Consider the following 14,028-nt stretch of genomic DNA (forward strand, 5'->3'; position numbering starts at 1 on the left):
CCCGAGTGTCTTCTGCTGATGAATTATTTGTAGCAACATCAAGGTCTGTTCCTGTGTGAGTAACAGATTTCACTGGCGCTGGACAAACTATCCAAACAAAATGATAAAAAATAAAAATAAAAAAATCATATTATTTTTAATTTAATTTAAATGAAAAATAAAAGTATTAATTAGTTATTATTAATTAATGAATACAACTAATTATTATAAGAAAATTTTGAATATTTTATTGTGATTAATCTGACAGTCAAAAAGTTTAACTAAATTGAAAAATATATGCAAAATTTTAAAGATTTATATAAAAAATTAAATTCATGAATATATAATATATATATATATATATATATATATATATATATATATATATATATAAATGTAAATCATGTAAAATGTATGTAAATGATAAATACAATTATTAATCGACTTGAATATGTTTTTTTTTAAATGTGATTAAAAATATCTTAAAATATTAAATGAAAAGTATAAATTAGTTTTATTTCTTAATTATATAATGAATTATAAAAATAATAAGATTAATAAAAATTCATAAAATGATAAATAAAATTATTAATCTGCTTGATTTTTTTTTAATTAATTAAAAATACATGATTTAATTAATAAAATGTAAAATGGTTCAAATTAAAATGCAAAATTAAAAGCAAAATTATTAATTTTATTTACGAATTAATGAATAACTATATATTAAATAATAATATGGAAATGTGTAGTACTTTACATATTGTGTGTGCGCGTGTGTGTGTGTGTATGGGTTATATATTAAACACTATAGTATTTTCTTTTACATGCTATGAGTCCTGAATGACTCTTTCGCTGCACTGTGTTGCTGAACCAACGAATCCGAGTCGGACATTTGATCCACACCTCAGCGGCCAGATGTGTAATCAGGTTTGACTTTAAACCACAAGGCCCGTCAATTCTGGTAAACCGAGGTGAAGCAGAGACCTGAGAGAGTCCGCCCGATGTCAAAGTCAATGCAAACACACACATCTGTCAGGAAAGACCCGCTTCTGTCCGTCCTCCAAACACAGCAGACGTTTGCGAACAAACGGATCATTCACAGCGATTCTGAACCTGATCACTGAACACTCACACACACAAGCAAATATGCAAAAGGTCAAATACACATTCACAGTAAAAAAATATTGTTGGTTTAACTTAAACGTACAGTATGGGATTTTTTCTCCACTAGGGGTCGCTAACCTATTAACAATAACAAAGGCGTAGTTTGATGACGCAACATTTGCTAAGAATTATGGATCTTGTCGTCAACGTCAAGCCGACCGATCTAATGTTTATGGATGACTGAATACATCGATGCTTTTATCATGACTATGATATGAAGCAGTTCGGGATTGCTAAGAGACAGCTATCAGCTCCAAACCGCTCCAAACGCGACGTGAGTCCCGCGGATATAAAAGGAATATGGACATTTCATTCTACCGAACTACACGCAGAATTACTACTCACAGGTCAGTTTATTAGACAAATTAAACTTGTGAGGTAACGCAGCGCTGTTTCACCTGGTCTAACATTACACTATCACACTAAACTGCATTTGAATGTGTTGAAATGTAACTTATGTGTTAGTTTGTCTGTATGAGACTAACGTTAGCAGTAACGTTAAGCTAGATCAACATTAGAATAACATACAGATCATATTCTAACATGTTATCATTGTTGAACTATATAACATTGATTAGTTTTATGTAAATGTGCTCAACTGTTTAATAAAGTACATGTAGGAGCGGTCGAAGTCTCGGACGTGGAGCTCTCGTTTATATACTGTCTATGGGAGCTCTCGGCATCTCGAAAACACCGCGCTGATATTGATTCTTGTTTTAGTTCTCCTTTTTTATCCAAAGTCTGCTTGCCATGGTCCATAATGTTTGAACGAAACAACAACAGCGTGCAGATAGACATTGCGAACTACAGTGGTCCACGTCTGTCGTCTTGGTTACTATCAGAGGGCTCTGGTTCATAGCTCTGGTTACCATGGCAGCACGAGCGGAAACCAGGGACAACGCGGATATGACGCCATTGACTGCGACATAACGGAAATAAAGACACGGTCCGTGTCTTCGAATTAAAATATTAATTTCTCTGGATTTAGAAGTTAATTGGAACTGTCGGGATAATGTAAATACACAACTTTAAAAAATATATAACATAGATATAGTGATTTTTTATATTTTTAAAGCAAAAAAAATACATATTGTGCCTTTAAAAAAGTTACCTGATTGCCTTAACATTTTGAGTTCATTGAAATTAAATATTTGAGGAAATACAATGAAGGAAATTGGTTTAATTAATAGAAACTCAAAATATTATGTTATCTAAACCACATTAATTACGTTGATTTTACTAAAGATAAAAAGTTGTGATAACAGTGTTGAAGACACCAATCACAGAGCTCAAAAGGCATGATTGACAGGTCAGCCATCCAATCAGATGGCTTTACCACTTTCCACCAACAACTAAAGCACATTCAATAAGCGCCTTGTGTATAAACTGGAGTAAATCAGCTTTGCAATAATCGCTCTCAGCGATAATGCGGGAATGTATTGAACCTTTCTAATAATTACTTAAATGGACGAGACTGTGTGTTTGTGTAAGTCTGTGTGACCTTGCAACGTCCATCTCGCTTTTGTGGTTTACAGATTAACTAAATGTACAATGGCCCCATGTATTGAATGGTCATTACTTAGTGCTTTTAGGTAATGAAAAATATAATGGTGTGTTGCATATGAATGCCGGGCCCCAAGGAGCACTATGACCAAAACATTAAACACAGAGCTAACAGAGTCTTGCAGCTCGACCGGGAGAATAACGACATTTCCTGAGGAATACTCAAGCAGAGCTTGCTAATGCAAACGTTGCCGTCGTGATGCTGTGGGTGGTTGTTTACGGAGCCATGTCAAGAGTCTCGAAAACTACAGCAGTGTTTGCTGATGAACAGAATGAGAAATCCACACGTTTGTTCCGCTCGTGTGAGCCAGGAGTCGTTCAAATCGCAGCAACATTAAACTCTCGGATTACAATGTATGATTATTAGAATTATGAAATACAGATCCTTAATGAAAAAACACCAACTTATCAAAAATCATAATTTATTCGCGTTCAAACACATTAACAGGACGATATCGATAAAGATATAGTTCTAAAAATCAATCTAAATATAAAAGAATTATACAACTATACTATAACGGCACAGAGGAACAATATCATTGAAATCACTTTCAGAATGATTTTTTTTTCCAGCTGATGAACGATAAAAACATTGACAGCCAATCAGAATCCTCCCTGCTTTAAAGAGCTCGAGGATTTAGAGACAGACGACATAAACTGCAGCGTGCGAAATAATAAGAGAACGATATCGTCTGCTGGTGTGAACGCTTATATACTGTAGTTACAGTTATCATTATAGTTTTCATTCTTGGTGTTAACTTGTCTTAAGGGGGGTCTTGTGGTGAAAATCCAGCTTTTAATGTTGTTTATGTGTCTATGCGATGTTTTTAATATGCTTTAAGACTAACCATGTGTAAATTCATAAGTCGACAGCATTGCTGAGTATTTCCTCCTTAAAACTGCAGTGAACCAAAGACAGTCTCAAAAACACGCTTTGAAATCGCTGGTGTTTCTGACGTCACAAACTACCTTGTAACCAATCAGATCAACGTGTGATCGTCAACCAGTGGATCTCTGAGCTGAGTGAGTGAGTGGAGGCGGGGCTCATTTGCATATTCATAGAACCACGCATACTAAATGAGGCAGGGGTGTCAAGTTACAGTCAAGATATTTTAAGGCATGAAGAATGTTTTTCAAGGAAAACATTTTTAAATATATCATTTTGGTGACTTTATTTCTTCACTGGAAACCCCGAAAGAGACTCTCCAAAGAATGAAATTAGCTGATCTCTCTCTCCGCTGATCAAATGCAGCCCAGCAAAGCTGATTATGTAAAAAAAAAAAGTGGGTTCACAAGTCAGTTACATGTCATTACAGAAGCAGCGTCACCAGGGGTCTCATTTATAAACCTGTGTGTAGGATCTTTACTAGAAGTGTGCGTGCGCCCGAAAGCCAAAAATGGCGTACGCAAAAAAATATTCAGACTTACAAAAGCGTGCGTACACCAGAACCTGCGCTGAATTCACTTTATAAATACCAGTTAGCGGAAGATTGTGCACACATGCGTCTCCTCCCCGAAATAACCATATATGGAGCTTACAACGCCTAGTTTTACTATGCATATCCTCATCTGCATATCATTTGCATATGCATATTCATCCACGTGATAACATGTTTAACGGTACAAGACATTTGGAAAATATGAGATACAGATGTGCGTCACATTACATTTCTAAAATTCATTTAGTAGCCTATCCTTGCCTTGTTTTTTAATAATAAATCATAATAGTATAAAAAGTTTTTCTCAATCTTTTCCTGCTGGCCAAATAGTATTTTTAATTTCTTTATATTTTTAATGGAAACAGATAGGCCTTATTGTGTATTATTGATCATTATTTGCGCAAATATTTCCTCAGACCATAACATGCACTAAGCAATCATCGGTGTAGTTAAAACATTAAAACACAGCATGCCACAGGAAAAGTGTTCAAAAGCATTCACTACAAATATTTCTGTTTATAATATACATTTTTTTGTAACTTCTTGGTAATGATTTCATGTAATTTAAGTGCTTAACTCCATTAATGAGAATGACATATTTAATCTAAATGTGTATATTAGATGTAGCCTAAAGCATAGTTTAAATCATTATTTTATTTATTTAAACATGCACTGTATTTATGATTAGGGCTCATAATGAAGATTTAGTGGTTTTCCTTCATTAGCCGTCAGTCCCTCAGATCACCATCGGTGTCGCCAAACTGCTCCGTCTCAAAACTGTTCGTACGCATGATCAGAGTTTGCGTACATGTGCGCAAATTTTCCCGTCAAGTTTGTTTTTATAAAACACAACTTATGCATCGGAAGTGAAAGCCTCTTTCGGGGCCTGTTTTGTGCGTACGCTACGGTTATAAATGAGGCCCTTGAGAAGGTAGAGATTCTGAACCACCATTCTCTCAGTGTCACTCTCTCTCACACGCTGAACACACACGTTGGTGTGATGAGATCTGATGTGGCGTTCAGTCGGAACATTACACACCTGCTGAAGGGAGTCTGGGCTCTTTACGAGAGGAGAATAATTCATGACACTCCAAAAAAAAGATGTCCCATATTCATGCCATCACACATTAGCAGGACAGTAAACGAGCTGCAGACACAGAAACCCAATGATCAGACGATGATACACACATTTTCAGGAACAGTCACTAGTTAAACATCTACTCTTTAAAAAATAAATATTTAAATGTTACTTCCAAATTTGTTTCATAAGAATATTTGGAATACTTTAGAAAAGCCAACAATGGATTAGTGTTATCATTAACTAAAACTAATACAATTAAAAATCCACCCATCATGAGTGGACACGCCCCCTACTGCTGATTGGCTCACTCTCTCCTCCTCCATCATGAGTGGACACGCCCCCTACTGCTGATTGGTTCACTCCCTCTCCTCCCCCATCATGAGTGGACACGGCCCCTACTGCTGATTGGTTCACTCTCTCCTCCTCCATCATGAGTGGACACGCCCCCTACTGCTGATTAGCTCACTCTCTCTCCTCCCCCATCATGAGTGGACACGCCCCCTACTGCTGATTGGCTCACTCTCTCTCCTCCGCCATCATGAGTGGACACGCCCCCTACTGCTGATTGGTTCACTCTCTCCTCCTCCATCATGAGTGGACACGCCCCCTACTGCTGATTAGCTCACTCTCTCTCCTCCCCCATCATGAGTGGACACGCCTCCTACTGCTGATTGGCTCACTCCCTCTCCTCTCCCATCATGAGTGGACACGCCCCCTACTGCTGATTGGCTCACTCTTTATCCTCCCCTGTCATGAGTGGACACGCCCCCTACTGCTGATTGGCTCTCTCTCCTCCCCTGTCATGAGTGGACACGCCCCCTACTGCTGATTGGCTTACTCTTTCTCCTCCCCCGTCATGAGTGGACACGCCCCCTACTGCTGATTGGCTCACTCTCCTCCTCTGTCATGAGTGGACACGCCCCCTACTGCTGATTGGCTCACTCTCTCTCCTCCTTCATCATGAGTGGGCACGCCCCCTACTGCTGATTGGCTCACTCTCTCCTCCCACATCATGAGTGGACACGCCCCCTACTGCTGAATGGCTCACTCTCTCTCCTCCTCCATCATGAGTGGACACGCCCCCTACTGCTGATTGGCTCACTCTCTCTCCTCCTCCATCATGAGTGGACACGCCCCCTACTGCTGATTGGCTCACTCTCTCTCCTCCCCCATCATGAGTGGACACACCCCCTACTGCTGATTGGCTCACTCTCTCTCCTCCCCCTTCAACACCAAGGTAAACATGTTTATATCCATTTCTAAAATCTATAATGTTATCTTGTCTGTTTCACATTCCCTCTCCACTCAGTCTGTGAAGTTTACTCCATTTACAAAATTCAGAAGCACACGGTTCAAAGAATGAGTCATCAGCTGTTCCCGAACTCCAAGAAGCCAAATGTGGGATGGCACTCTGCTACTGATGCATATTCAACGAGAGCTGGTGATCTGAGGCTAAACGAGCGATGTAAACCACTGTCAATGAACAACAACACAGTTTTCCACTCCACTGCGCTACTTTTCCATTGATTTCCATGTAAACATGAGCTGACGTGTTTGACTGTCGGCCCTTAGAAGAAAAGGTTCTGTATGGAACCTTAAAGGGTTCTGTCAGGTGATCATTTTATGGATTTAGTTTTAATTCATTCATTTTTATTCATTTGTATGAATTAAGCAGCTCGTAAACATACTATATCACTAGAATGAAACAATTAAATAACCTGTTAAACATGAAAGTAGTAAGTAATCATTTAAGATATCTCTACTTTTTGGCATAAAATTGAGCATTCAATTTAAGCTTTATATTCAAATTAAGCTCTGTGCATTAAATGTCCATCACCAAGGGCAAAAAATGAAATATCTTGCACAATACAGCTATCATAAACAAAAACACTACTAATAAATAGAGCATAACACTGCTGATATTGTCACAAAATTATTACATTAATATTGTTACAGTATTATCACCCAGCTCTAAATTTTGATATACAAGTATGCCCAACTTCATTTACATACATATATAGCCGTGCTTGATTGCTTATATTATCACAAAATGTAAACTACAGTATATTATTATAGCCCAGATCTAATCTAATAAATGTGATTATAAGGCATGAAGATATTAACATGCATGGAAGCCCATTTCCACCACATAAGAAAAAAAATATGCCCTGGTAAATCATAATTTTGACATAAAACATTTAAATGATGACATACTAATTCATAATTATGACATAAAAAGTTGAAATTGTGACATAAAAAGACAAAATTATGAGATTAAAAAGCCAAAAAAATGATAAATCGAAACTGAAATTGTGATTTAAAAAGTCATAATTATGATGAGATAAAAAAAGTCAAAGGTATGATTATGAGATAAATAATGACATAAGTCGAAATTATGAACAGACTAATAATAATTTAGACTATTGTGTCATAATTTTGACTTTGAATGTCACATGTTTGACTTTTTAGGTCATAATTTTGACATGCTATAACTTTGTATCATAACTGCGATTTAGTATTTCATAATTTTAACTATTTTTGTCACAATTATGACTATTCTATTTTAACTCATTGATTCATCTCATAATAATGATTTACCAAAGCATGTTTTTTTGTGTGTGTGTTGGAAACGGGCTTCCATAAACATGTAAAGCTGCTTTGAAACAATATGTATTGTGAAAAGCACTAAACAAATACATTTGTCTTGACTCGATATTTCTGAATAAGAATAATCTTCGCGCTGCCGAAGCTGGCTGATTAGAGCTCGCTAGGCCATAATAAATGGTTGTAATTAAGTTAAGTGCGACATGGAGCCCTAATTGATCAACACACTGACACCAGGTGTCTACGCCTCAGATCGAGTTACAGTTTAAAGGGTCCTACAGCGAGGAGTGACACACACACACGCACACACACACACAGATCTGTGTGACCTTGCACACCGGCGTTCACATCTCAATTCCCCTGATGGACACCAACTGTTCTCAGATCACTGGATACACTTCCCAAAGCTCCCTGTTTTTTCCTGGTTAGCGCAGACACGGAAAGATCAGATTTGTGCTGTCTTGCACACATGCACACACACACACACACACTCTCACACACACTCTTACACACACACTCTCTCTCACACACACACACACACACTCGCACACACACTTGCACGCGCGCACGCACTCTCTCTCACACACACACACACACACACACACACACACGCATGCATGCACGCACACACGCACGCACGCACGCACGCACACACACATGCACACACACTATCACACATACACTTTCACTCTCTCTCTCTCACACACACACACACACGAACACAAACACGCATGCACACACACACTCTCTCATACAAACACTCTCTCTCACACACACACACACACACACACACACACACACTCTCTCACATACACACACACTCTCTCTCTCTCTCTCTCACACACATACACACACACTCTTATAAGCACACACACACACACTTTCTCACACATACACACACACTCTCTTATAAGCATGCACACGCACACACACTCTCACATTCTCTCTCACACACACACACACACACTCGCACACACACTTGCACGCGCGCACGCACACACGCACTCTCTCACACACACACACACACGCACGCACACACGCACGCACGCACACACACACACACTATCACACATACACTCTCACTCTCTCTCTCACACACACACACGAACACAAACACGCATGCACGCACACACTCTCTCATACAAACACTCTCTCTCACACACACACACACACTCTCTCACACATACACACACACTCTCTCTCTCTCACACACATACACACACACTCTCTTATAAGCGCACACACACACACTTTCTCACACATACACACACACTCTCTTATAAGCACGCACACGCACACACACTCTCACATTCTCTCTCACACACACACACACACACACACACACACACACACACACACACACACACTCACACATACACTCTCACACACACACACACACACACACTCTCTCTCTCTCACACACACACACACACACACACACAGACACTCACTTTCTCACAACCACACACTCTCTCACACACACACACACACAAACGCACACTCTCACACACATACACTCTCACACACATACTCATTCTCTCTCTCTCTCTCACACCCACACACACACACATACACACACACTCTCTTATAAGCATGCACACGCACACACACTCTCACATTCTCTCTCACACACACACACACACACACACACTCGCACACACACTTGCACGCGCGCACGCACACACGCACTCTCTCACACACACACACACGCACGCACACACACACGCACGCACACACGCACGCACGCACACACACACACACTATCACACATACACTCTCACTCTCTCTCTCACACACACACACGAACACAAACACGCATGCACGCAGACACTCTCTCATACAAACACTCTCTCTCACACACACACACACACACACACACACACACACACACACACACACACACCTCTACCTGTGAGAAGATGAATGAGTGTTGTCAGTAAGTGCGTGCAGGGCGACTTCACACTGGGAAATAAGGGCATTATCTCCTGCAGAAGTCCTGACGATGCAAAACCACACAGAAACCTCATTAAACACAGAGTGGAAACAAATCTCTCATTTTTGCTGTCATTTTTCCAATTTTATTGGTATCAACTAAACATCTGTATCATCCGAACACAACACAATAAGCTTATACCTCGTGTTTGCGATAACTGTGTGTTTACATCGCTGAGTTCTTCTCATCTCAGCCAGGATCGTATTGATGTCAACATACAAAAAGCAACATTATTCTTTGAAATGGCTCATAAGAGGCCCAAACTATTTTATGCGAGCTCTTGAAATAAGATAAGAAAAAGTTTTTCGCAATATTCAATGTCCTCTGAAAGTCATATATTTTGTTTTGCTCTTCAAACACAGAAAGTAAGTTCCTCAGGGAACATTTCTCCTGTGCAGAAGCTCTCAAATCTCTCTTTGAATACGATGCAGAACATTTGACATCAATCATGTCAGTAATCAATATTCTCAAGATTTTCAGACTTAATTTTACACTTGAGGGTTGGAGTTAACCTTGGCCATGTTAATTAGTTGGTCTGTTGATTTGTTATTGATGATAAATGCATGTTCAATGTTGAAAACAGTTTTTGTATTTTAGTGGAAACTGTTATACGTTTTATTTTTCAAGATTCTTTGATGAACAATAAGTTCAAAAGAACAGAATTTATTTGAAATATTATCTTTTGTAACATTATAAATGTCTTTACTGTTACTTTTAATCCATTTAATGCATCCTTGCTGAATAAAAGAATGTTTCTTTTTAAGATTTTTTTTATTTTTTATTAAGCTTTATTAAACAGGGAACCATTAACAGCAATACGATGTTGAAACGAGACTTCACGTTGCTCTCATTCCTGAATGTTATAAGTACAAGTCAAACATGTTGTACTGAATACGTAATTAAAGACATGTAAACGTATGAATACATAAACTCGAGGAAATAAAAGAAAATATTAAATTAAATGACTAAATAAAATTAACTTGATAAGAATGCATACAAATTATACATACGTATACATGTCATATACCTATATAAACACACATACATAAAGAGAAACTATATGTACATATATAATTATATATATGTGCAATACTTATACTTACACATACATATATACGTATAAAAAGAATGTTTCTTAAAAAAAAAAAAAAAAAAAAAAAATTACCCCATATATTTGAATGGTATAATGAGTCAGTCACATGACATTTAATGTTCATGTGATTGGCTCAAAAACAACTGTGCCCATGAGCAAGACATCAAAGATGGGAATGCCATATATGGATCACTGTAAGCCCCGCCCTCTCTCCTCATTGGTTACAGTGTGTTGACTGACAGGTTGTGGCCAAGTGTGTTGCGCAAGTGCTGAAAAGTGAAGCCAAAACGTCTCGATCGCCCCCTGGTGGCTGGTCCCAGTATAGCTCATAAACCCAGAGTCTCGAACGCCCCCCGGTGGCTGGTCCCAGTATAGCTCATAAACCCAGAGTCTCGATCGCCCCCCCGGTGGCTGGTCCCAGTATAGCTCATAAACCCAGAGTCTCGATCGCCCCCCGGTGGCTGGTCCCAGTATAGCTCATAAACCCAGAGTCTCGATCGCCCCCCGGTGGCTGGTCCCAGTATAGCTCATAAACCCAGAGTCTCGATCGCCCCCCGGTGGCTGGTCCCAGTATAGCTCATAAACCCAGAGTCTCGATCGCCCCCCGGTGGCTGGTTCCAGTATAGCTCATAAACCCAGAGTCTCGATCGCCCCCCGGTGGCTGGTCCCAGTATAGCTCATAAACCCAGAGTCTCGATCGTCCCCCGGTGGTGGCTGGTCCCAGTATAGCTCATAAACCCAGAGTCTCGATCGCCCCCCGGTGGCTGGTCCCAGTATAGCTCATAAACCCAGAGTCTCGATCGCCCCCCGGTGGCTGGTCGCAGTATAGCTCATAAACCCAGAGTCTCGATCGCCCCCCGGTGGTGGCTGGTCCCAGTATAGCTCATAAACCCAGAGTCTCGATCGCCCCCCGGTGGCTGGTCCCAGTATAGCTCATAAACCCAGAGTCTCGATCACCCCCCGGTGGCTGGTCCCAGTATAGCTCATAAACCCTGAGTCTCGATCGCCCCCCGGTGGCTGGTCCCAGTATAGCTCATAAACCCAGAGTCTCGATCGCCCCCCGGTGGCTGGTTCCAGTATAGCTCATAAACCCAGAGTCTCGATCGCCCCCCGGTGGTGGCTGGTCCCAGTATAGCTCATAAACCCAGAGTCTCGATCGCCCCCCGGTGGCTGGTCCCAGTATAGCTCATAAACCCAGAGTCTCGATCGCCCCCCGGTGGCTGGTCGCAGTATAGCTCATAAACCCAGAGTCTCGATCGCCCTCCGGTGGTGGCTGGTCGCAGTATAGCTCATAAACCCAGAGTCTCGATCGCCCCCCGGTGGCTGGTCCCAGTATAGCTCATAAACCCAGAGTCTCGATCGCCCCCCGGTGGTGGCTGGTCCCAGTATAGCTCATAAACCCAGAGTCTCGATCGCCCCCCGGTGGCTGGTCCCAGTATAGCTCATAAACCCAGAGTCTCGATCGCCCCCCGGTGGCTGGTCCCAGTATAGCTCATAAACCCCGCCTCCCCATGAAGTCTAATGGACTCGATGGAAACAAAATCAAATTACACTTCAAATTAAAACATTTTTTTGTTTGATAGACAAGATGTTTTCTGTCATTTTAGGTAGTTTTTATCACGCTGATTTAAGATTAAGTGTTTAAATAAGTTTGATCTTAGTTTTGTTATTTGATGCTATAAAACCGGAATGTGACGTCATGATTGACAGCTGTGATTGACAGCTTCTCTAAACAAAGTCACCGAGGCACCAACAGACTTCTTTGGGGATTTTCGGGATGAGACTGGAGCTATGTCCATAACTATTTGTTTCACACAGTAAACTTTGTACTAACCGTTTCTGTGGGAGTGAGGGCGGGACCTTGATACCTCGGCTCCACACACACACACTCACTAAAGCGCAGAAGCAGGTCCCAGATCAGTGCAAGATGTCAGGACTTTGGTGGCTTCACTTTTCACCAATGGAAGAGAGTGAAGGGGCGTCATCCATCTTTTTTACAGTCTCTGGTTGTGGCGTATTCCTCCTGCACTCTCCCTCTCCTTGTTCTCCCACTCTAATCCTTTTCCGAGCGTATCACATTACGCTATTCTTCCCTTTAATACACATTAATAGTGCTGATATCTGCTGCCGTCTCCTCTGCCAACACAAACACTCTCAAAGCTTAACAAAGCTGCTTTACCTCACTGAGTCTAGCAGAGCAGATTCATAATTCCTCCTCATCCACGGCTGTTTAAAGGTCCCATATTGTCAAAAATGAAATTTCCGGGCTTTTTTTCATGATAGCAGAGGTCTAGGGGCGATGCAACTACCATATAAGTTTCAATACAGTCAATCCACAGACAAATGCACAAACTCTGTCCCAGTCCCAAACTCTGCACACCATCCCGCCCTCCTTTTGCCCAATCCCAGACAACATCGATGCTGATCGAGCAACAACAACACGGAAACATGTCGAGAAAACGCTGTTCAGTCGATGGACGTAGAGACCCGCACTCTTAGATCTGATGCCGAGTGCGGGCGTAAGGTACTCGTGTGTGTGTGTGTGTGTGTGGGTTGCGGGAGAATAAAACGATTCATGGGACTCCCGCAAAATAGAAATATCGAAAAAATAAAACATCTAAAAACAAATAAATTGTTATTCATATGTTGCACAAAAGCAACAAGAATAACTAAAACTAAATGATAAATAAAACGAGTTTCTATTTATAACATGTTTGCAGCGTTGAGCAATGCAGCCAATCACAGACATACGTGTTGATTTCTTGAACTCAGCGCCTCGTTACGCTCATGGCGTTTTAAAAACGCGGCGCTCCCATTGAAAACAATTGAAAAAACACGCCAGCCGTGTAAAAAAAAAATGCTTTGGTGGACACACGGCCTAAGGGGATGTTTACACAACACCGTTTTCGACTAAAAACGTAAAACTTTTTATGCGTTTTGGCCGTTCATTTACACGACAACGGCGTTTTGGGTGCCTGAAAACGCACACGGTCTCTGTATAAACAACAAAAACAAAAATCTCTGAAGACGATGACGTCACGCACATGCGTATTACGTGTTCAATCTATAGTGTTTCATCGCCATCTAGTGGCCTGGCAGCAGAATACAGGGG

The 14,028-nt window shown here is 40.7% G+C and overlaps 1 protein-coding gene across 8 annotated transcripts in view; it reads right to left on the reverse strand.

The window, feature by feature from the left end:
* chst8 (carbohydrate (N-acetylgalactosamine 4-0) sulfotransferase 8) overlaps positions 1–14,028 on the reverse strand; it is a 198,578-nt gene that overhangs the window by 176,328 nt on the left and 8,222 nt on the right. The window contains exon 2 of one of the 8 annotated variants that reach the window (XM_084124934.1): positions 9,740–9,826. The exons of the other annotated variants lie outside the window; for them this stretch is intronic. The gene's annotated coding sequence lies outside the window, so the exon portion shown is untranslated. The remainder of the gene's footprint in view (positions 1–9,739; positions 9,827–14,028) is intronic. 8 annotated transcript variants of the gene reach the window in all.

The sequence above is a fragment of the Abramis brama genome, assembly GCF_963993115.1.
Source record: "Abramis brama genome assembly, chromosome: 9".
NCBI lineage: Eukaryota > Metazoa > Chordata > Actinopteri > Cypriniformes > Leuciscidae > Abramis > Abramis brama.